The sequence below is a fragment of the Micropterus salmoides genome, unplaced genomic scaffold (genome assembly GCF_014851395.1).
Source record: "Micropterus salmoides isolate LMB-PRFRI ecotype aquatic unplaced genomic scaffold, ASM1485139v1 Ms_hic_scaffold_7, whole genome shotgun sequence".
NCBI classification, from domain to species: domain Eukaryota; kingdom Metazoa; phylum Chordata; class Actinopteri; order Centrarchiformes; family Centrarchidae; genus Micropterus; species Micropterus salmoides.
Window position 1 is genome coordinate 5,216,746 of NW_024044459.1, and position 25,354 is coordinate 5,242,099.

Below are 25,354 nucleotides of genomic sequence, written 5' to 3' on the forward strand. Positions count from 1 at the left end.
TTTTAGGAGACCTTTTGATTGAGCTCTTGCCCTTTTTCTTATTGTTTTTGTTTATTTTATTTTTTATTTTCATGCTCTCTGTGTTTTTATTCTTTACTCTTTGTTTCTAATGCAGATCATTTTCTACTCTGTATTACAGTATTTACTGCTGTTAAAAATAAATAAGCAGTGTTTCTGATGATTTTTGTTTTCAGTTTAGTTTTTATCTTTTCAATTAATCTTTTATACCCATGCAGGACTTTTAGTATAAACAATAAGAAGCTACTCTTTTATCTTAATAGACTACATGTTTTCAAAAAAGAGCTAATGATAATATTAGTACATTTTAGGCCAATTTAAGCATGCCATTATCAACTTCATATAAAAAATTATTTTCCAACAACAAAAATGTGGATAGTGTAAAATGCTGCTTTGGAAAACCACTAGCCACATTAAAACATTAATGTCAAGCCCTAATATTCCGCCAAAACCAGCTGAGTGGTGTGTACCATGGATAAGTGTGCCAGTGCAAGTGGATCAGTGTACTCATTCACACTCATTCATGGTGATCAGAGGTGGCCATGGAGTACACAACTCATCTCACCTCAGCAATTAAGACAGTTAGCCAAAGTTAAGACTGCATTAGGAAACTATGCTAGCTACAAAAACAATGTCAAATAGCTTTTGCAGTGCTGTATGACAGTGAGTGATCACCAGCAGTAGGTGACAGTCTCACTTTATGATAGCAATATGATTATGTTATAATTGTTGACCTTAATTGATGTAATCATCATCATTGTCACTACAGCATGGCACACACCTTACCCAAGGGCATCACTATGTGTTGAAAAGTGGTGAGGACATGTAAGGGCTCAGATTAGGGGTGTGACAAAATACTTAGTCCACGAGACGTGACATTGCACAAGATTGGGGTCATGAGAACAAGACTAGAATATATTTAAATACTATTTAGAAACAAATATTTATTCATGAAATTTAAGATTGGGGGTGTGGGGGTTTCTCCCCCAGAAGATTTTGAGCATTAAACACAATTTCTTTTTATTTTCTGCACTAATTTATGGTAGAAATGTCTTTATTCATATAGAGGGAAACAAGAAGAATATGCAATTATAATAGAATATAATGCAGCAATCAGTTATTATAAGTTAATCAGCTTATAATTTTTAAGTTACTTTTTGACAAAGCAGATATTTCTTCTATATTTACATTCTATTGCAGGTTTTCATATTGTGCAAATAAATCTTTCTCAAAGTATTTTCAATTGTTAATTAACATTTCTTGGTGCAAGTGTTTTTTTTTGGAACTTTTTTAACAAATACTTTCAAAAATTGGTGGGTGCGAGTCCCCAGCGTCCCCTGTGTAAATGACCCCACCTCCCTGCTCCTTCCCTACAGGTTGAGCTACTCCATGCTTACCACTTCACCCCCCACTCTCCTCCTGCTCTCTCTGTCCCTCGGCACTGTCACTTTGTCACTCTGCTTCGCTGTCACACGCATCCTCCTCTGCTTGGCAGTGGCCACAGCTCTCCTTTACTCCTTCAGGTGCCTGTGCCTGCACTATGTCGTTTACTGCCGCTGATGTTGAAGCTACTGCGGATGTTGAAGCTACTTACACCGGCCCCAAAGGTTCGTCTGCCCACCTGGCATTTGCCCAGTATGCCAGATTAGAAGTCCACCCCTGGGTGTACTAGATAAGTCTTGGAAATGTGAGGATGAGTACCATCTTGAAATTTATCTCTCAAAAGTAAATTTACTGTTCCCCAGCAAATTGCCTTAGTTTGAAATACTGAAAATGTCCATAAATTAGCTAAAATTAGCTGGGCTTTTGTGGAAAAAATGTGCAAAGATGGCAACCATCTGGCATTTGCCAGAGTTGCCAGATGAAACTGACCTTCTATCAAACTTGCGTTTGGTGAAAAAATAATTCAGTGAGGGCAAAATAGGGCAACAAGCAACAATATTTATGAAAATTTAGTTTTGAGAAAGAACACCACGGTGTGAGATAGAGGCCACTGGTCATCTCACCCTGGTTTCTTTGCTTTATGGTCACTACACAAAAGCATTCTGATAAATTAGACAATGGTATACTGATGCTTTAAAAATGATGCACATGGATTGTTAAAAGCTTCCAGCTTTGCTTTTCTCCTCAAAGTCACCTTTTTGAACACCTCTGTTTTATGGTCTGTTTTTGACAGTCTGTTCACTCACTGGCCACACAAGCCACGCTTCTCATATAACATTACTCACTGCAGGTATCAAACCCAGATTGACAAATGATCAGAACCAGCCTCTTGACAGTCGTGGATACTGTGAAACTGAGGGTAATAGGAAAATACATTTAAAGCCTGTCACCATGGCAGAGACATCAGGCATTAGTTTACAGCGTGCAGTGATGGGTTTCGGCATATTTCAAGATAGACTTCTGGACAGGAAAATGGTAGCCATGTTTTGATGATACAGTATCAGACAGCTGCTGCTATTTCCTCCAAGTTTCTTTGCTGGAAGGTGATGAAACACCTGGCATGTGTTCCCCCTCCAGCCTTTAACTGGCTGTTCACAACAAGTTTCTTTGACTTATTCATCGGTGACTAATGTATTAGTCTTTGAGTTGTACCATACTACGCCTGTTTTCTCTGTGTTTTAATGAGGATGGAGTATGATGGGGAATACAGTGGGCTATTTCACTAGTTTCCTATTGAATTAAGAGGTCTTGACAGCTTGGCTTGTGACCTGGTAAAGCATTTAGAATATGAATATTGCATTGTTCTCCACTCTGCTTTGTCTTGGCTGGTAGTGGCTGTGTAAATCTTCAGTTCCTAGTCTGCCTAAGGCATCCTCCTACTGCCTTCTTTTCGTGCTTGAAATCTTTTCTTTTGAAACTCATTTTGGCTTTTGATACAATCTCAGAGTTCTTCAGGGTCAGCACCGCTGCGGATTACTCAACCCTCCCATGTAAACCAACATGTATTCATCTCAACCTTGTGGGCCATGTTGCATCTTTGCTGATATGCTGTGGATTGTGCCCACACAGCATCCCGGGAAAAGAATTCTTTTGTTGCAGTTGTGTTTGTATTTTTAAGCTGCATTAGCGTTAGTTTGAATTAATAGCAGTTATGAAACAGTGTGCCGTGCACTGTACCACTGGCCTGAAGCTGCTGCTTGTTCAGGAATATCTCATTTCAGCCGCTGGTGTCTCTATGATTCAGCCTGCGTCTTCCTACAGTTTATAACATAAAATGCCATCCGGATGAATGCTGTCTGTAGAGATTGTTTTTCTAATTGAAGGATCAGCAGTGACCAGTGTTTAGTCATGATGTAGTCATTCTTCCTTTACTTTCTGCAGGTCCTTTATAGTGAATCCCTCTGGTCATCACGTTTTGGCACATACTCTATGTTATGCTGGCAGGGATCTATTTGAGAATAAGTACAGACCTACACTCAAAGGAATATAGATCCAATTAATGTCCTTTTATTTAATTATGATTTGAGTAACTGTGTTTTACAACCATGAAAAAGGTTAAGCTGTGTATGTTTCGCTACATCCATGAATGAAGATTAGTCATTGAGACTTCATCAGACAGAGTACTCATAGGTGTAACTAAGATACATAAATTTAGGCTAGATTTGAAGTTACAAGTTACATTTTAATTCATATCTAGGACAACAAGGCAATTATTACTGATTAATCTATAATTTCCCTGAAATTAATCCCTTAATTCAGTCATTTAATTTATGTTGTAAAACAGCAACACATATCTGCATTTAAAAGGCTGAAAACAGCAACCAATTAGAATTTTTAATAAATAAATTCACAGTTAACCCTTTGAAATGGGAATATACGACATATCAATCACAAAATCATGTACAAATTGAGAGAGACACAGATCCCCAATATTTGGTTATTATAAACCCTTAGCAAGCTCCATTCACTGATGAGATGCAGTTCTAAGCTCCAAAAATCTTGCAAGTGGACACTGAGTTGAGATAATGTTCTCATACAAAAATCATTGCGTGTTTTCTTCAGTATCAAAACACCTTTTGTTTAAAACACTCGAAGTACCATGGGAACCTTGGTTGAAATAAAGAAGGAAACTTGTATTCCACAAGAAAAAGTCAGTCATCAGTCAAATTTGCTTCTATAGACCTGTGGTAAATATCCCACCACTGACGTAAGAGTAATTGCGTGCCTACTGTAAATAACAAGACCTTCTCTTGGTCTTTGAGAATGGCAATTTAATGGCATGTTGTCAGCAGAGTGACACACACTGAGATAAGAGTCATCTCTTTTCGCCAACCTCTCTATGCTCAGAGCATGGGAAATCTATATCAGCTCTGCAAGCCAAAGATCTCCTGCAAAGTAACAGAAATCACCTCCCAACACTGAAAAGCTTTTAACGTCACCCGCTAGTAAGGATACACACTCTGCCATTAGTGTGAGTATTGAGAGGGAGCAGGAGTTTTAGAGAGGAACATTTCAACATGATTCATAGGCAATGGCACTTTCCTATTATCTACATCCATGATGTTTTGCAGCAATATGAATTTTGAATAAAGCCTAATTAATGCAAAAGCACTGATTGGTGCTGACAAATCCATCTAACAAATAGAGCTATTTAGCTAGATCAAACAACGAGATCTGAGTCAGTCAGAATTTGTACACCAGGTGGCTATTCAGTATTTCAAAATAACCCGAATAGGTGGTGGAGAAATATCAGGAATTTCACCCCATTCATAAAATGTCACTACTGATTTTCTTTAGAAAAGTCTCAGCATCCATGATGAGGTACTGTAACTCGATAGATGCATTCTGTATATGCAGACTGTGTGGAATAAATTGAAGTAGTCCATCACTACCTTAAGTCCTTGAGTAATGAGTAGCCCGCAGTGCTGTATGGAAAGCAGAATGGTAATTGCAGGACAAAAAGGTTTCAAAAACCATTTCCAGACATTTTGTTGCACTTCAGTGGCATCCAGAATATTCCACATTTAGTTCTGCCTCTATCTGCCACAGGGGAGGACAGGAATAGAGAAACATATGTCTCTTATTCAAGAGAAGTGAAAAGGCACAAGTAAAAAATAATAAGACAAATATCTAGACGAGACTTAAGAGGCAAAATGGATTACATAAAATATAAAGTATGAAACCTTAAATCCATGTCATTTATTATAATCCCCATGAGCTGCTTCTGCTTTAGAAACATCAAGTGCTACAAAATACACTGCTGCAGTGACTGTAAAAGCAGCATTAATTGGAAGAGCCTCTTTTATTGCTTTAGTGATGATAAAGATGGGTGTTTTGCTCTTTATTCAAACTTGTACCGTAACAAGTGCATATAGCTGCTCTTCAGGAGGCTTTAGATGTGTATAGTAGAAATACGAGAAATGTTAGTTCACACACATCCATTGATGCTAGTTGTGAAAAAAAAACTTCATAAATTGTCTTTAGAGTGACTGCTCGTGTTCAGATATGGTTCTTGTTTGCTGCCATCTGGTCCAAAACAGCACTGTATACACAATGGTTCTTCTGCCTGCAGAGTCTGACAATTGACCAACTGGTGGAAAACTAATTGCTTTAGTTTCCTTTAGTACGCTGCACTAACCTTGAGTAATTTAACAAAGAGTGCACAGCAAAGGAGGTGCGGCTATCTCGCTTATCCTATACTGCATCTGTCCTCGAGCAGCCAAGTATTGATAGTTCTATGTCGTTTGTTCTGCTCTCACTTGGAAGAACAGTGTAATTGAATCTCTATTTGCAAAGGAACACAATCAATGGGGAACAGGGTTGCTTAAGAGTTTACATTTAATGGTATGGACATTGCAATGAGGGAAATAAAATTAAGGTTTTTCAATTTTATGGTTGCGTCCTTCATGGCAGTGTCTGTTGCATCATCCAGTAGCTGTTACAAAGTGTTACATCATCATGTTTTTATGATTTACTGTAGGGCCATGTTAATTGAAATGATGAAATTACTTTACTGTAGAAAGCAACAGGACACAAAGTCATTGGTAGGGCTGTCGCGATAACCGCAAAATGAGATACTGGTCAAGCCTACCACGGGAGATGGCAACCATGGCTTTGCACTTCAGTGCGTGTTAAATTAATAAATTAGTGCTTCAAAAGTTCCACAACCGTAACAAGCTCTGTAACAGTTCAAGGACGGATCACCATGGGCTGTACGTGACCTGACTTGGCCAAACTTGGAAGCTGTAAGTATTGCCGTGTTTTGTGTTGTTTTAAGGTTAGCTAACTTGGCGTGTGCATATTGCACGGATAATGTGGCTAGCAGGCTTAGCGAAGCTGGACTAATGTTGTAGTCCTGAGGGACAGTCAAGAGAAACTGTGAACAGTAAGCCTCATTTGAAGCTCACTAACTAACGAGCGTAGTGTGTTGGATGCCTGCAGCTGTTTTTCATGTTGTTTTCTGTTGAAATTTAGCTATAATGTTACCACAGCGCAGTGATTAGTTGCGGACAGCCATTCTGCTCCGCACCGGCGTGTGTGTGTGTGTGTGTGTGTTGCTGCGGTATGTAAATTGACTTGATAGACATGCCCTGAAGGTAACAATATAGCTAACGTTACGTGTGAAAAAGACATGGTCGAACTCCAAAAATTAGTTTGCTTGGCAATATTGTTGACTAGCACCCAGCAGCTAGCTTGCTCCGACCATAAAGTTGCTGTTAGCGGCTCCACAGACACTCTTACTATGCTATATGGCACCAAATTACTTCATTGATGAAAAATGCAATAATACCTAATACCAAATACCACTGTTGAGCCCACGGGGGAAATGACTTCACCGCGACAGATGCCTAGATCTTTACCTTTATTCTTTAGTAATCCAGGTTATTATTGTCTGTCAGTGGTTACTGTGAAAACAAAAACTGTTGGTAGCTAATTGAGCATGACATTTCATGGTATAGATTTGCCAGAATGTAAAGAGAGAAGAATATGTCATTTATGTCATTTTTTTTATTGGAGGCCCATGTCTTTTCAAACTCCACATTCCCTGTTTGTATATCAGGAATAGTTTCCAAGCTCAATATAAGACAACAACATGTACTCTAAATGATTAGCAAACAAAACATGGTGTTTAATATCTGTGAAGAGGCCCTTTAATTTAGTTTCCAGACTGGTGCAGGTCTGTACTATCATCACAATTTACAGTTTTGACTTTCAGTTACATTTCATGAGGCTGATGAAGGTTCCCGTTTAGACAGTAAGTGAGATTTCATATCCCTCTGTTGCTTGGCTTTGAGCGGCTCTGATATTAAACTGTGATAAATGTTTTGTTGTTGGGATTGTCCCTGGTCAGAGGCCTCTTTTAAAGGCCATGTTTATCATAATCAGTGCTTTGCTTCTAAATGTAGTGAACCGTGCTTACAGAAGAAGACAAGAGCTTAAATGTCAGCCACAGTCCGGGTAGGAATCCTCTGCAGTTTGGCAAGGACATCTTGTGTGGCTCTCTTTGGCAGACGGCAACTTGAAGTAGTAATTGCTTTTTAGCATCACCGGGGTTTGAAGCTAGAGCGAATGTAAATACGATCAAATGAGATTCTGATGGTGGCCTGAGAGGCGAAGGGGGTGAAAAGTAATAAGAAGAAATGATATCACTAGGGAGAACAAAGTGCAGTGATTACATTTATTTCCACTGGCCTATTACTGGAGCACTGGGGGAAAACGAGCGCTGAGCTTTCTGTTTTTGCAGTAGGCCACAGGCCGTTAAGAGCCCACAGGCCTTTTTATTCATGTCAGAAAAACAGCTCGCTACTGTTGTCCTTTGAGAGTTCTTGGATGATTTAGACTGAATTCATTTGTGGGGAAAAGCATTTTTATGCTTGTAAATTAAAATTTTGGTTTTAAATATCTAAATGTAGGCCTGTAGAGGATGTATGTATGTGTTTAAACTGTTACTGCAAATTACCCCATTTCCCTATTATCAAATCTGCCAGTCATCCATTAGCTTTGCTATTCACTCCCTGAAATAAATAGATGGGCATGTCTGAAAACTTGGAACCCTGAGTGTACAGTCAGAGCTTGTAAAGTTGTTGCTTACTATCCTCTCTGTAATATTAGGGCAGGTTTAGGGTTTGGGGGAGCGGGTAGGGGTGTGGTTATGGTTAGGTTAAATCGTAAAAAGTTCAGTTAATGGTTACCTTGCTCTAATTCATTTTCAGATTCTACGCACAAACAATGATGACAAATTAATTTAATGTTTGCGCATCATAATGGACAAAATAATCAAAGTATAGCCTACATTCATCATCAGATCATTTCCAGGTGTTCACAGTGTCATCCTTTTTAACCACTGTTGCCTTGCTCATGCACATCATGAGTCTGGGTGGCAGTGGCAGTTGCAGTGTCCTGACTGGCAGATATGATGGATACCCCTCCATTATCAGGGCGTGCTTCTCTGCCCCTCGTCCTGTGGGACTCAGCCAGTACGACATTTATTAATCGACTGCAGATAATTCCTAATAAAACAGCAGAAGTGCCAAGGCTGCACCACTGAGATCTGGAATGGCATACATTGTGTAAGACATGATACATTACCATGCCAATGGTTTCCCTTGACAAGAAACTATTATTAACGTAAGGACTGCAAGCTTGGTGGTTTTTGCTTCTGAAGTTGCACATCTCAGCTGGAAGATTGGACAACTGCACTGTACATCAGTGTGACATGACTTTTCATAGATGGTCAGATTATAGGGTGCAGTCACTTATCTCACAGCCACTGCAGTTACTCATATACTTAAAATGTAGAGGACATGGCAGTACTAGTTTTTGCCACCATTTTGCCTTTCTTGAGATTTTGTGTCTGTCAAGCAAGTGCTTCTCAAAGACACGGCATTATTTGGCACCCAGCACAGTGTTCATTTTGAATTTGCTAAGCTTCTCCCAAATGCACTCTACTACGCTTTCATTTGGGTATTATGTGAAGTGCACCCAGAAATAATTTCTTCTATCGATTCAGTACAATTAATCCGTGGATTATATTCTCAGTTTATTGTTTGTGTAATAAAATATTAGACAATAATAAAAATGGCCATTACAATTCCCAGTCCAGTTGTTTTTTGATTTTTTGTTTGACTCTAGTCATCTCATTCTCATGGTAAATCTAGCGTGAGATGATTTTTGTTGACAAATTAAACATAAGAGCTCCTCTATGTTATAATACTTTACTTGATGTTATAGACATTTTCCACTTTTAGGAACTTGGGAACTTTGTCTGCATTTTGCCCACTGGCACCACGGTCAAAATTTTATTTAGTAAATACTGAATTTAGTAAATTTACCTGCTCTGAAAGTAATACTTTCTAAAGGCCCAGAAACCATTTGGGACATCCTAATAAACATAACTGTGTCTCTTTATTGTTGTTTTGTCGCGTGTAAAACCTTCTTCTTTTTTCCTGGAGCTCTTGACTATGCCGTCAAAAAGTGGTCTTTCAGAGCCACTGAGGTCCTGAGGCGACTCATTTAGGTGGCCAAGAATTCATTATGTTCCTATAATATCAAACAACCTGTCTAAGGACCCAATGTCTGGCTAATATCAGATGTCGCTTTTGTAAGCGTACCCTCCGTAGCAATTCCTAATCTCATATGTAGCCTGGTGCTTTGGTTACAGGGACACTTTTGGGTGGACTAAAAAATGGCACTCATTGTAAGCCGCTCTTAACCCAACTCTGTTACTGCCAAGTGAAAACTGTGTTACTCAGTCTGGGTGTAGCTCCACCCCGTGTGCTGCAGGCTACAGCGAGGGGCACTTAGTCAGCTTTGGCTCATGATCAGCAGGGGTTTGCTTTTTGCTCATATTTCCAAACAGACAGGCCTACTACTCACCACCTTTCCCATCATCCGCAATGTCATGATGTTCCAGGACCTGCTGCCTATGCCTGGTGCCCTTTATCTCATTGGAAAAGCCAAGATGCTGCTGGAACACCATGCCAGCACATAAAGACTCCTATTGTTTGTCAGGCAAGCAGAATAACACACTGCGTCTCTTAAAAATGAGCTACTGAGTGATTCTATATGCACAAACAATATTTCACTTTGCACTTCCCTTTAAATCATTATTGTTTGCCACTGATTTTTTTTTTTTTCTGGAGCTAAAGTGCATGACGCACAATCATGGGGGGCTGCTTTATTGTTTTGCCAACGGAATTCCATTTCACAGCTCCTTGCTGTGAAATGGTAGACGCAAGGCAGTACACAAGATGGGCCAGCAGCCAAGGCAGGAAAGAGCTTTTCATTAGTCTAATATGCCTCCTGTGTATTGGCCGCTTTGATATGCTCCTGTTTCTCTTACCAGAGAGAAAGATAGAGGCAGTGATCAGGAGATGTAGCAGAACCTCTTGACCTTAGATTCAAATGATTTGAAATATTCCCTTGGTGCTGTGATAAATGACATAGATTTATTACTGTGCTCTCTTTGTCTCTGCCATTTGCTGTCCACAAGCCAAGGAGAACTTGATGAAATGTTTAAGAAGAGCTATTTCAGAAGTTTTGTCTAACCCACTGTTGTTAAGTACCATTTTAATATGATTTGTTAAAGATGCAGGAAGCAGTGCAGTTGTTGTCCAGTTGACCATAATCCCCCAGGTTGTGCACTCTGGTGTAGTGCCTGTCATCACTCGGGCCATGGGGTGGGATCTGAATGATGAGAGCAATGTTTTTCTAATGGTATTTGTGGTGAGTAAAGTGGGCTGTGGTTGCTCACAGCTCCAACAGCTCTCTGCAGACTGCATGCTGACAGTGAAGAAAAATGAGGCTGAAAATTTTCCAGCAGTGCAAATTTAGCTCACCATTATTGTCATTAGTTTACACATGCCATTAAGTACAGACTTTTACCCCATTCACCATAGAGCATGTGGGAATGGGAATGAAACCCCTGGGGGTTACGTCTGTCAGTGTTAGTTACATCCTTTCACCATTTGAGGACTAACTAATAATTGAGTTTGGCAGACTGTGAGGCAAAGCTGTTTGGATGTAGTAATACAAGGTACACGGTAGATTTCTTCATGATTTTACAACACAGGGTTGTGTAACTAGATGAAGTTGCAGTTAAAAAAACTGTAGTTTTTGTGGCTAAGGTCTCCAGAGTCAACAGCAAATGCAATACTTTACTTTTAGCAATGCTACATGAACATCATGTACTATTACTGAGGAATTGCTGAATTGGTACTGAATGCTGACGTTGGGTATAAATTGTTTACTGCTGAGACATCCAGTGTGAACATAAATCTAAAGAGTCTGGGTTAGTCCCAAGCATTCATTTGGAGCCTCAGAAAAATCTAAATAGTTTGATGATCTAATATTATTCAATATTTTTGTTTTTAGAGGCCTTTAAAGAACACCATTTTCTACAAGCCCAAACATTTTGAGGAGTTGAGTGGCGAGCTATAAGAACAGGGAGGACCAATGGCATAAGTGTTTTCTAAACATAGATTACAGCTAAAAAGTTGATGCAATTCTAAAAATCGATATAAATTCTCATTCGTTCCCTCTGAGATCTCTCTGCTTAACTCTGTAAAGAATAGGTAATATCTGCACATACTTGAACTTAAACTTTTAATGTTGTGGTATTCATTTACCCATTGGTCTTACTAATCGCCCCTTGGGGACAAATAAAGGTCTTGAATTTGAAAATAGAGACGCTTGGAGAAAAAAAAGCTGACACTGAACAGAGAAATTGTTGTTTTATTGTAACCACAAAAAGGTAATCCTCTAAAAGGCAGTGCTGTAGTGGATACTGCTTTGTCTGTAAATATGGATATAAACTCCAGGAACATGTGTCACTTTTTCTAAAGCCCTCAATTAGCGACTGCATTGAGTGACAGAAGCTAGTGAAACAGCGGCTAAAACTTCGTCTCTCTATTGACCTTCAATTTGTTTTGAGACTGGAAACGGTCCCATCTATGTACTTTTAGGCAGTCCTGGTGACTGTATGTAACCCCAACAACTTCCAAGTACATAAATGTCATGCTCCTAGATTCATTAGTATATTTTGCTCATGGAATAAGCTGCGCCATTTAACTCTGCTAGCTTCTACAAAACTATGTTTCTATCACTGTGCCCACTGAGGTTTAACTTAAACAAAGAGATTAATTCTGCCTCCAGAGCAGCTCTGCTTCTGAGAAATATTTGGATACCTAAAACTCCAATCTGCGATTAAGTGCTGTGTGAATTAAAAATTGTAGCATTGTGTCATTCCAGCATTAATTAGTTTGATTTTGACAGAGCATTCGTAGGCATAGAAAATCATTTCTTTTTTCACTATGGAACTTGATAAACATATCATTAACATGGGGTGTTATCCTGTGTGCAGACAACTTATGATATAGCAGGTCTGGGATTCTTCTTAAAACAATGGAACGAGTTTAACTGTTAAGATAAACAATACAGGAGCAAATCCTCTTCTATGTTGCATTTCTTAGTTAATGGATTGTACTCTGTGAATTGGCTTGTGCATGTTGCCTAAATGGTTCCTTAGCTTTTATCAGTAATTCAGGAACAGTTACTCCTAATTAACTCTATCAGCTGCCTTTTCGTGGCACACTGTTCCTGGCCCTGCATCTAAAGAATCAGGGAAAATCAATTAGGGGGATAGGGATCTGTGTACCTAAAAAGCACAAAGGCTAAGGTCCAATCCCTAAGGCTGGGGTTGGCAGTAATAATGCACCATCTTTCTATACTGTTGGATTAGATTCCCTGTGCCTGCAGGTCTAGAAATGAACATCGTTTCCTCGCTGATGATGTCTAAATAGATGTTCTTCTTGGATCTGAGGACAGGTCTGCAAAAAGTGGCCAAGTCAAGCAATTAGGCTCCAAAGTGCCAAGTGAAATGACATTAAAGACGCAGCATTTGCAGAGCTGTTTTTCCCCTCTGCTGCAATTGGATGTGAATAAGTTCTTCATCTTCTACATTCTGTCATGAGAATTACAGAGTGAGTTACAGCTGAGTGCTGTGGGCTGGGGGTGGGGGCGGGAGCAGTGATGCTACCTTGTGTCTGAGTGCAACTCCATCCCTCTTTAGAATATGACAGGAAGAGACAGGTGCAAATTATATCCGCTTAACCATATTATAGTGTTAGGCAGCAGTGGTGAAAAAAGGGGAGGTTTGGTTCCCTCAGTCATCATTTTTAATGGATGAAAGCGCACTCCATGTCTGGATTTAGAAGCGCTGGAGATGTGTTCAGTCGTCTGGGTGTTGTCATAGCTGCGGTACGTGTAGTGATGACCAGTATGGCAGAGAAGGGAAGCTCAGACCCCCCCACTGAATATGCTCTGGCTTCACCTTTCTTTTTGTTTCAACAAATGTACTGTAATGTATGCATTGTATTTTTCTGTGTGTGCTGTTGCACCATTGTTAATCATTTCGATCCAATAAAACTGGGAATTTAGTTTTCATTGCTATGTGAAATAATTTGGTATTATAACGCAGTTGACCTTCTCTTTTATTGCTGCACAAATCTGTCCATTTAATTCCCTTGTCCTTCTTGATATCCCCTTGAGTCCTTCAGATATGAAAAGATATTAGCAAAATCAGCGTTATCATGAGCATATGTGCTGTATTTTGGCATGTGTGATATCTGACTTGAAGTTTGTACCATTCTCTTGACTGTAAAACTTATATCTTCTATAACTATATCTACCTTTCTCTCTTTTTTTAGGGCATGTAGGAGTATGCATCCTGCCATGAATAACAATACAAACACAGGAAAGATACAGCAGTATGTAATTCAAATTTAGGTCTGGAATTCAAAGAACTTGTCATTGTGAATAATTATTTAGTCCTTTAATTTCTTTGTAGATAGTGCCATTTAACACAGTTAAAAAACAAGACCGTGGGAAATGAATTAATGTGAATATAACCTTGAAACAGTCAAGCTGCACACCCCTTTAATTTCACTTTTAGACCAACCTTGAGATTTCTACTCTACAATTCAACCTTTGCTTGTAAGCTCTTGGCTTACTGCAGAATCCATCACTCCCCGCCGAAACGCCTATCATTTCAATGTGTCACATATAGGAAGAAGGGCGATACATAACCGTTACCTGCCATGTCAGGACATTGTTCATCACTCAGGGTGAGTAGTGAGAGCTGTTCATTCTTTTCCGTATCTCAAAAAGGGGCCCTGTGCTTTGACGTTCCTCCCATATCCCCGAGGGGGAATTAACACTAATGAAATGGCAGAAAGGGAGACACTGGCTTTGTGGTAAATGTGCAGGTGAATGAACAAGACTTTAGGGGACGATACCTTTCGTTGGAGGGCACTCATTGGTTTTCTTCAAACGAGCTGTGAGCCATATTTGCCCTCAAGTGCGTGCTGTATGTCAAATCAAGCGTTTCACATGCCAACAGGGCCCCACATTGACTTTGCAGGTACATGCTTGTTTGCCGCTGACATTGTGCTGAGAACACTTTCCTTCATTATTTTCCCGTGTAAAGAACATTTGCAAGATAAGAGTAGAACCCTTGGTATTAAAGTAATTAACATCCATTTAGGTATTGTTTGCTGCATCTCAGCGGAAAAAGAAATGTAATTAAGTTGTTGGTGTCTGAATCTATTTTGGTTTCCATAATAGATATCAGATTTTCAGATTTTTTTAGACAATACTTAACCTTCTCTTTCTTTATCTAGTGAATTATACCACTGTGCAATATACAGAAGGACACACTGTAATATGTTGTCTGTGTGATGTGATAAATTAAAGACGATTATGTTATTTTGTGGTGTGATGAGAGAGCTCCTTGGCTGTGGGATTGTACCAATTACATTTCAAAGAGCGAGGATTAAGGAAACTTGTAGCTAGCTAGAAAAGTAATGTTTCAAAATTTGTAACACTGATTATTTCTAAGCACTCTCCAGTATAAGCATTCTAACTGAGAGACAGATAAAGTATAGAGTTGATAAAGCAGAAGAAATTAACCCTTTGGGCCTAATTAACATTTGCGAGATTAGCATAATATTCTCCACTGGGATGTCACTTCCTCTTCGGCTCTTTTTTAAATGAAACATCAAAGCTGAATTGGCCTGCAGATATCCCAAGTCTCCCAATTTAGCGAGTAGGATGCAGACCCCGTGGACCACCACCAGAGAAAATCAGTGAGGGGATAATGAGGAAGCGGAGGTGTCAAAGGCTCCAGAAGGTCCAGCACTGGGACATTATTACTAACGGCACTGCTTGAAGAGCTTGTGCTGCCCACTGATGATCCATCCTTCAGTCATTTTTTGGACCAAAGAGAGTTTGTGCTACAGACCTCATCGTTTTAACTTCTGACGGCAGTGGGCGGCCTGCTCTCCTTCAGGAATCTGTTGGATTTTGAGAGTACTGTGGGCTCTGATGTCACATATCCCATTACACTACTAACAGTTGTAGTACTGACACTGAATACATGGGGATGAAGGGCTGTTTTTCCAGCTGGAGATCAGGCTCTGCCTGGGGCTGGACTGATGTATTTGCTGATACGTCAGACCCACACCAGCTGGTCATCCAGCTCTGATATGATGAATATGATGTAGTTGGATTGATTTATCAATACTACATTGGTTGTCTATGAGAAGCCTGTTCCCTGAATTGATCAAATTACATGCAAGTGTGCATGGATATAGACACTACCTGATTCCCTACTTGGGGGGCCTGGGGCACATTTTAGCTGCTGGGACCTTATTAACCCTTTGTCCCCCATACACTGCCTATCTGTAGTATTTTTATACTGTAACATTACACAACCCCAGGTTTGTTGTGGGCTGATTTGATTACAAACAAATTAATTTAGGATGCAGCACATAAGCTGAAATAAGGAAGATCTTAAAACTAGATTTTCACAGGGCCCGTCTTCAGAACAGGGCCACAAGATCAGGTGGTAAAACGGGACCCAGGTTAAGTATGTGTCAGCGGATAATAAGATTTTTGTAATGCATATTCCCACATTCACAAATAAAATTAAAAGGAATTACATTACCACAAAATTAATGTTGCTTTATAATTAAATATCTATTAAAATATGGTAACATAAAATAGAATAAAACAATATACAGTTATTTATATATATACATATGATACTGATTAATTGATTCTTTGTATAATGTATATTGTCTGCTATGTAGCAGAAGAGAGTTACAAAACTTGATTTCCTACCTATGTATGTGGTGAATGTAAACATCAACAACAAGAGGATAATATGATTTTCTTGACATAAAAATGTGAAAACTGATATTTGGGAAACCATTTTACTGCACCTGAGTCCGCCTCCTCTCATCTTGCCTGAGTATTGTGCTATGTCGGCTCAGAGCACTGTCCACCCGCAGAGCGCTTGATCCAGAATATTGATAAGAATGTTGAGAGTTAAGTAAATCCTTGACCATGTAGTTTGACTAAATAATTTCAAAGAAATAGTTTGACATTTATGGAAATATTCTTATTTGCTGTTTTTGGAGTGGAGCATGGAGCTAGAGCCAGGAGGCAATTAGCTTAGCCTAGCATGAAGACTGGAAGCAAAGTAAAACAACTAGCCTGGCTCCTCTCAATGTAAAAAAAAAATCCCTGTCAACAGCACTGGAGGACCCCAGTAATCACAATTTACCTTGTTTATTTTATCTGTACACAAAAAGTAAATTACAGTTTGTGTTGTATACTATGCTTAGCTAATTACCTCCTGCCTCAGCGCTGTACTTAACGCACTGGCGTGAGAGTGGTAGCAATCTTATCATCTCACTCTCGAAAAGAAAGCAAGTAAGTTTATTTCTAAAAAGGTCCACTTCCTACCTTTAATCCATGAGAATGCTGTTTCATGCAGTGGAAAGCTCTGGAAAAAACTCGTAAGTGGACTTAGTGAATTACTATTATTTTATCTTATCTATGGATCTGCAATATTTTTTTACAATTAAAGTACAAATTATTATTATTTAAATGTATACTATTTACCATGTTTAGTACTGCATAGTGAAAGTGATTAAAGCCTTTTTTTAAAAATGCATTGACTTCTCTGAGCACCTAAATGTACAGCTCGCAGACAACTTTAGCTTGTGTCAGTTTCTTCATTGTCCTTGTTGAGTTCTTGAATCCGAAATGTAGAAAAATATCTACTGCTGGTTTGAGGACTTGTACACAAAAGTTCTCTGAGGAGTCAGGGAGAGGTCTGTTGTTGATGAATGGTGAATATATATTCACATCAATATCTATCTATCTATCTATTAGTGCTGGGCAACCAAATCGCAAGAAAATCGTGCAATTAATCGCAATAAATTAATTGCATTAATTGTTATGTGCTTTGGATTTAAATGTACTGCTACAAACACAAAAGTGCAATAACATGTGGTTAAACAAATAAGGTGCTTTTTACCAGCAGTATTCCCTATAATAATTCTTGTAAATCTCAACTTAAACATTAATGTAATCAAATCAAATATTAAACCAAAGCTATTTGCCACTGCCAGGGCATGACCTTTTATCCAGCTTGTTAAAAAAAGTTACTATCCAGTCCAGTTTTCTTGTTTGTTTTTTTGTGAACAGGTATCAGCAGAGGCAAGGTGAAGTGGTCGAGCACAAGATGTAGCGACAAGCGGGTGCGTTCCCGTGAAACTGAAACTGGCAGTTGTGCTCGCCTCACGCATGCCTGCCCAAATTGTCTTGAACTTTTTGTACGCGACGCGGAGCACAAATCAACGGAAGAAAGACTGATCCCCGCTGTTTGTGAGCTTCCAGAATCTATTAAAACACCAGTTTAATCATAGCATCTGCACTCAATTTGTGAAAAGCAAGACCCCGTTACTTCTTTTCAGTCTTCATTAGTTAAAGTCCCAGATTCTAAGGACAGGCATCCTGTCAAAAAGGTTACTAAAAAACAACTTTTAATTCTTTATGTTAATTCTTTCAGTGCTCTGGTAATTTTTAGCATTGTGTTAAACACGTCTATTGATTAAACAAGAGTGCAATAGCAGAAGAGTGGGTTGCAGCAGTAGCCATCTCATATTAATGTACGAGAACTTGGATTCAATCCTCCAGCAGATAGTTGACTCAAGCAGTTTTTCAAATAAAGTCTGAGGCATTAGGTTAAACTTTGTTAGCCTCCCAGTTCTTCTCAGCAGGTGCTCCTGATTGCTCTGTGCCCACACAGAGCCGAGGCAAAGCAGATGAGTGGATCTAATTGTGGCTCTGCTGTGCTGTATGTCAGTGAGCCAGCCTATACCACTGACTGCTGGCAGTATTAATATCCCAGCAGCTCCACTTATTTATTTAGCTCATCTCTTATTTATTCCTCAGGCCAAGACCTTATTCCCCTCCCCCACCTTCCCCAACCAAATGTGAGTGGTGGCTGGCAGCCGTGCTACAATACGGCCTTGACACTTTGATGCTGGGGTTGTTGATAAGGGAGGTTTCATCTGGGCAGTGAGGACACAGCCATCCGCACATTTCGAGAGATGCTATCCATCTCAAGGTGAGAGATGTACCCCTCCGGTGCCATGTCAAGGTCAACTTGATTGGTTGACGGAGGAGGATGTGAGCCGTTTCAGAAGGAGGCAGTGTTCCTTGCTCTAGCCTGAAAGTGGGCTTCGCAGTCCAGCTGGACTGAGCAGAGCTGCCTGCTGGGTGTCTGCGTGCGCTAATCAGCTGCACTGGGAATCCAAGGTGCCGGTCATTGATTGATGCATGATCATGTACAAGATTAATGCAATTAGTCACAGAGGGAAAATATCTAGTGTAATTACCACTGCGGCGTGAAACTAAACTGGGAAAGAAATTAGTCCTCAAAAGTGGAAAAACAGCAAGTAACTCCATGTTCCACCATTGCAAAGGAAAGAATTAGGCACACAAAACACGACCATGATACCCTTTGCATGGGAAAAAAAAAAATACTGTTAAGACTTATTTTCTGTGTTGAGGTAAACCCAGCATTGTGGTTTGAAACAATTTGCTGTTTGATTTATTATTTTTTTTAAGGAGAAGAAAAAAAAACACAGCGTGCCAGAGCCCTGCACATGATGGATGTGTCACTTGGCTTATTTGACGAGTTAATTGAAAGCTGTTCTCTGTCCCCCGCTAGATTAAGTGCCGCATATGACGGGTTACTGTCAATGAACAGGACAAATGCACCAGGCGTTCACTTAACTGGAAAATCAGTCTGCAGAGTTTCAAAGGAAATTGTTCCGTCTCAAGAACGCCGTTCACATAATCCTGTCATGTGCTCCATTTGCTTAATTTGATTCACATGTAACTAATTCATTATAATGCAAAACAGTTATGCTGCAGTTATCTGCTGTTGACTCAGTGAACATTCTGTATCAAATTGGAAGTAAATTATTAAATATGGTCATTTTCTGTGGAGAGTTCAGAGAACATATAGTATTGACTGCAAAAATTGAGCAAAGCAGAAAAAAATCGGCATCTGTGCAAGGTAGATATAAATTACAAAAAGATGTCAAGATGTAGTATTTTTCTGCCTACAGGAGTTGCTGATGTTTCTTTCTCTTGTTTCCTTGAGTGCTTCTGAAGTCAATTTAGTATATGTTCCCCCAAGAGCAGGTATAAGGAGCCTCTGGCAAATGTATGGAGCGCTCCATGGAGAGCCGGTGCAACTGACAGACTTCCGATAGCCAGCCGGCATAGAAACCCATTACAGCCGTCAGTCTGGCACTGGCGAAATCCATTATATGATCACCAAGATCAATCCATAAGGTAGCTTTTTTGATGTCTGCATTTGAAGCAGCCCAGGGTGATGGATGATTTTAGCCTCCGGTTTTCAGGAACCTGTTTGAAATTCTGCCTTTTTCTCAGTTTGGTCAGTCAATATGTTCTCAGAAGCCGCAGCTCCACATCAGTGCGTCTAGGTGGAGGCGTGGGTACAGTACTACTGGGAGAAAAGAAATGGAAACCAGTGGAAGCAGGTTTTCTGAGGTTCAGGAGATGGCAAACTCAGTATGGTCCACCACTGCATTTCTAAACAGACAAAACACTGTCCTCTCATTGAACAACTCTGTTACACATACGTAGCACTCTCAACATAAACATATTTTCTTCCCTGGAATGTATTGACGTGACATGATAGATTGCCAATGAAAAGCTGCCATCCATCAAGTTCATGCAAGCCTGTGTTGCATTGCTGTGGGGAACAAGTACACTGACAATATTTCTCAGGGTTTAAATGAGCATGCTCATTGGAGGCAGCGCGGGTAATTAGTTTTTCCCAAATATCCAAGACACTCTCACATTCTGTTTTTAGTTACTACATATTACTGCAGTATAAAGAAATTCAGATACGTCTCTGGTAATGTAATTGAGCAGTGATGTACTGCATGTTGACTCCAGCTGAGTTAATGAGCTGTCACGCTCCCTAAAGGTACACTGAGAATCCTTCTTGTCTCTCAATATTAAAGCTTCAAATCAGACATGGCCATTAGTTCAATCTCTGACATTATCCGATGACTTCACATTGTTCAAGAAACCTTTCTAAAATCACTGTCCGGTAACTGCAGGGAATTGCTCACTGGAGATGACTAAGAATTCAGCGAGCATTGCCTGACTGTTCTAATGGCCTTTTGCAAGAATTGCTGTGCAGCATAATCATTAACATTGAGATATCCCCAATTGCGGAGTGTGGAAAGCTATCAACCACTGGAGTCGACTCCGGCCCTCCTGCAATGTGCATTGCCGTGCAGCAAACAACCGGTGTGGCTGTCGTCGCACTCTGTCTAATGACCCTACGCAAATGAGCTAATGGGGATCCAGCACGATGCCTCTGTCCTACCTCCCGGCTTTATCATCCATGGCTAATTGTCACAAGCCTCATGACCACCTAAATGAGCAAAATAGAATCTGGACATGTGTATATGCTCAGACAGAGTGGAGTAGTGGGGATGGTATGGATTTTCACACAAGAACACATGGACCATAGACAAATGGGTGCCATGTGACACTCCCAATTGGTCTCTGCTGTTTAGTTAGCCTGTCAAGCGTTTCTTTGACACAATGTGAATCTCAGTTTGATTATTTCCACCCCAGTGCCATGACGAGGCCAATCTTGATGTTGTATTTCTCACTAGATAGCAGCTTTCCCCTCATCTTTCCAGCAGGATCGTCGCCTTTGTGTTGTGCACTGAACCAGAACCTGTTGCTCTATTCAGTTTGCAGAGCTGGTCAGCCACAATCTCTAAAGCAATAGCAGTTATTTGTGTTTGTTTGCGGTCCCTGTCCCATTTTCTGGCACGCTGAGCCAGAACTGAACCAATATGGTCCATTGCCAGGTGCCACCCAATGTTTTCTTTTACTTGAGGGTAATTCGATATGGTGCTATTCATCAGGGTTTATTCTTTCTCAGATCAGTGGGATCTATCAGAGATTTCTTCTTCACCTTATTTCATACTTCGGAGCACCAGGGGTGGCAAATGAGGATAATGTGCAATATTGCAAGAAGAATTGGTTACACCTGGCTTATCAAGACGGCCGCACACAGAGCGAAAAGCTGTGATCAAAATAATAATCACACTTTAGTTTGACTGGAGAACAGTCAAAGCTATTGTTTTCCCTTAGGAAGTTATTTTTAGCTGGATGTTAACATTTTGTACATTTCCAAATTACACACCCGCATGCAGCCAGATCTTTATAGTCAGTGCAGTGGTAATCATATTAAAGTAACATTGGAATTGCACCATCTTTTAGCCATAATTACACTCATTAAGCACTTTTGATACAAAGCACGCACAGAGAGAAATAAGAAATGAGAGGTGCAGACAAACAAAATCAGTTCTCTTTCTGCACTTTGTTGTGCCAATTAGCATATGATAATTAGTTATGGACAATTGGCCTCCTGGATGGTTTCATTAAAAAGTATCACACTGGGACCTCATTAGTACGATAATATAAGGGGAACTGTTAGACCTGTTTTACTCTGGTGGATGGATCTCGTTTAAACTGGAGCAGTGTGATCAAGGACTCAGAAGTTTGAAGTCTCCTGTAAGGAGTGTCAAGTGGTGCATTTGATTTGTTCATGCTGTAACTTGTTTTTGAGGCTTTATGAATACCTGGGCGTTATGTAAAGTGTGAACAGAATGTTTATCATGTGCTCAGTATCCCCAGGCGTGTAATTATTCACGGTGCACTGACTGATTGCGACCACCTTGATAAGCAGAGACACAAGAAGACAGCAACAACAAAAAAAAAATGGTGCTAATTTGAAAGAAGTCAAACATAATGCCCCCAAATCCCCCTGCTGCTTATAGCAACTGTCATTGACGGGAAAGGTTACTGTTGCTTGCTGCCAGCTGAGGGGGATGCAGAGGAGGAAGGAGAGGAATCTCCCTAGATCTTATCAGAGCAACCCATCCAGTACGGCGTTACACTTCCTTGATCTCTTCTCCCTGGGTCTCCTCTGAGCCTCTGACAGCTCCAGGTTGTTTCACAATAAACCAGAGAAAGGCTGTATAGGAGCCATGCTGTGAGGATGAAGAGCAAGGGCCACACTCTATCTGCTTTTCATGAACTCATCTATTCCTGCCCTGGGAGGAGAAGTAAGCCATTGTGGGGAGACTCCATTCTTCAGATCACACACCAGATTCTAGCTTTCTTCCTGTCCCTGCTGCCAAACAAATGCTTGTTGTAGATGAACACAGCTAATCTTTCCCAAGCCCCCCTCCGCCCTCTTTCCGGGCTGAGCAGGGAGAGTTACAAATAAAGTCGGGTAGTGAGATGGAGACAGTGTTGGCAGGACTTCCTAACAAGATTTGTTTCATAACAGGAAAGGGAGTTGAGCTGCGTGATGAATTATTGATATGAACTCGACGGTGACCCGCCACAGATCAGGGCGCAAAAGTTCAGTGCTGCCAATCCTTGACAGTACTCATTATAAGACCGAGCCAGCTGCAGCAAAATGTCCCTCTGTACCTTTGTTGCTGTCCTCCGGGAATAGCTCTTCAAATGTTATTGGGTGCCAGATGGTTAAACCACAGTGTGACAACAGGTGTCAAAAGCTAAAGCTGCTAGAAAACAGTGAACTCTGTCGTGAGAATTGCTCTACAAAACCCCAACCAATCGCACTTGTGGAGGTGATTTCCTCTGGGATTTAAGCTACTTGAAGAAGCCGCACAGTGTTCTGAAAAATTCTCTCCAAAAGAAAAATGCACAGTGTAGGTAAAACTGCAGCAGGAAAAAAAAATCCTCTATTTTCCTTCTTTCCTTAAATCTTTTATGTCATTTCATTTCAACTTTGCCATAAAGGTAGTTTGCTCACAGCAGTTTGGGTTTTGGTTGAGGCTTATACATGAATTTTCTTTCTTCTCCCTGAGCACATAGCACCTTCTACATCCTTGGCCCCTCTGATCAGTGCTGAGTGCGTTTAGCTGGGAACATAGCACCTCTAACTAATAATCACATTCTCTCTGATGAAACGGCAACAACCGATGCATACTCAGTAATAATAACCTGAGGCTCTGCCAAGATCTGAATGAGCAGAGCAGCAGAAGACAATGGCATCTATCATATTAATTTCAGATAATTGTCTATAGTTATTAAGTCACCAGGACCGTGGTTGGCTGAATCTAATTGTATGACCTTAATTACCATTTGATATGCTTTGTGCACCCAGGCTGGACATGATAAAGCACAAGGAATACAGAAGAGGGTATTTGGGAACTCAAGCTGAAGGCAACACTGACGGAAAGTGCAAGACACCCATTCATAAGAGCAAGGGCTGCACATGGAGTAAAAGTGGTTTCACTTGAATTTAAGCTAAACAATGTGTGGGATGTAATGCTGAAAAACACTATACAATACTTGTCAATGTTTTTTTTTTCAGTGGTAGTGTGTTGTTGACAAAATGACAATTTATTCAGACTGTAATGTGGCCTATTAAAAGATTATTAAAGTTTACAGCATGGGACTTATTTTTGTAGTTTTGGCCATCCATTCTATCATTATTAACAACATTGTACTCATCAAGTTAGTTTGACATTTTGGGAAATACCCCCGGCCCATAGTGTTCACCACAAAATAATCAGAGTACAGATCTTATGGATTTTACGTTTCTGTTTTTATACGTGAGCAATATATAGATACAACACATCAATTACTTTAGAGGCACTGAGAGTGTATTTGTGAATAGAGCCAGGTCAGCTGGTTTCCACCACTTCCAGTCTCTATGCTAAGCTAGGCTACGAGAGTGGTATCGATTGTATTATCCAAATCTTGGCACGAATAAGTGTATAAGCACATTGTCCAAAAAATGGACTCCTACTCCTTTGAATCTAGCGATTGCTATAAGATGTTAGATGGGGAAAGAAACAGTGAGAGAAGTTTTAATCAGATCTTCAGCTTAGCCAGCATATTTAGAAAGTGAAATAAATGAATAATACGACAAAAACCTTAAGGAAAAGTTCACCTACTTGCATTTCCCAGATGATGTTTGCTTAGCAAATTTCTAAGAGTTTTAGCTGAGGAACTGAGCAAAGCCCAACAACTGATGAAGACCATTAGGCAGCGGTGAAAGCCTTGGCAAGCAGAATAGAAGAAAGATTTTTTTTATTTGGAATAAAAAAAAATAAAAGGAAGACGAAAATAAGACCAAAGTTACAATAAACCTGAATTATGCTTTAAGTTATTCCCTCAAAAAGTATTTTTGGAATAGGGATTTTGATTTCTCACCCCACAGAAACAGTGATTCACTTGGCAGTCAAAACATGCACCCTATTAACCTGCCTTCCTGTAGGGGTGGGGGGGTCGGTCTGATCGCCGGTTAGACTGAGGAATGTGAAGGAAGCATCAATATAATTAAAGTTTCATTCCCAGCCAACATGCAAGCTGTTCATGAGCAGACTGTGAAAGCGCTTCTGAGAAAAGAGAACTGTGATAGTCCAAATGGGCTTTTCTTGTTTGCTAAAATCCACCTCCTCTCAGGTGCTTTGGCTTTGGAGAGATTTGTGCAAATCACCAGGACGTACACCCATCTCATCTTTGCACTTTTCTTTCGAGACCTTTTTTGCTACAAGGTATTTTCAGCATTTGGATTCTTGGGGCAGTGTTTTTTTTTGGCGGTTGGTGCAGCACACAATTGGCTTTGTGTCTTTACTTTGGATTCTTTGAAATGGTATCACTGCTCACTTCAGATATGACCCATGTATTATACCACATCACTTTAAGGCTCCCTAAAACTCCCTGGCTTCCAAGTTCCAAGGTATGGTGTGCATAAAAAAAAGAAACCAGATTTTGATTTCTTTAAAAATATAATTGATTCTATGGAGTGCTTTTTACTCAGGAAGTCACTGTGCCATATGTACAATCCTTTGACTCTATCATGTAGATTAAAACACCAACCAATCTGACACTTTAAAGCCACTGAACTGGACCGATACACCAAATCCCAGAT

At 40.1% G+C, this 25,354-nt stretch overlaps 1 protein-coding gene and 1 long non-coding RNA gene across 5 annotated transcripts in view; both read left to right on the forward strand.

Moving 5' to 3' along the window:
* unc5db (unc-5 netrin receptor Db) overlaps window positions 1-25,354 on the forward strand; it is a 191,026-nt gene that overhangs the window by 16,216 nt on the left and 149,456 nt on the right. The window contains exon 1 of one of the 4 annotated variants that reach the window (XM_038703671.1): window positions 6,052-6,206. The exons of the other annotated variants lie outside the window; for them this stretch is intronic. The gene's annotated coding sequence lies outside the window, so the exon portion shown is untranslated. Of the gene's footprint in view, window positions 1-6,051; window positions 6,207-25,354 lie in introns of those variants that run through there. 4 annotated transcript variants of the gene reach the window in all.
* LOC119891802 lies at window positions 18,265-23,876 on the forward strand. The gene is made up of 2 exons (XR_005442484.1): window positions 18,265-18,439; window positions 23,579-23,876. It is a non-coding gene; the product is annotated as an uncharacterized LOC119891802 (long non-coding RNA).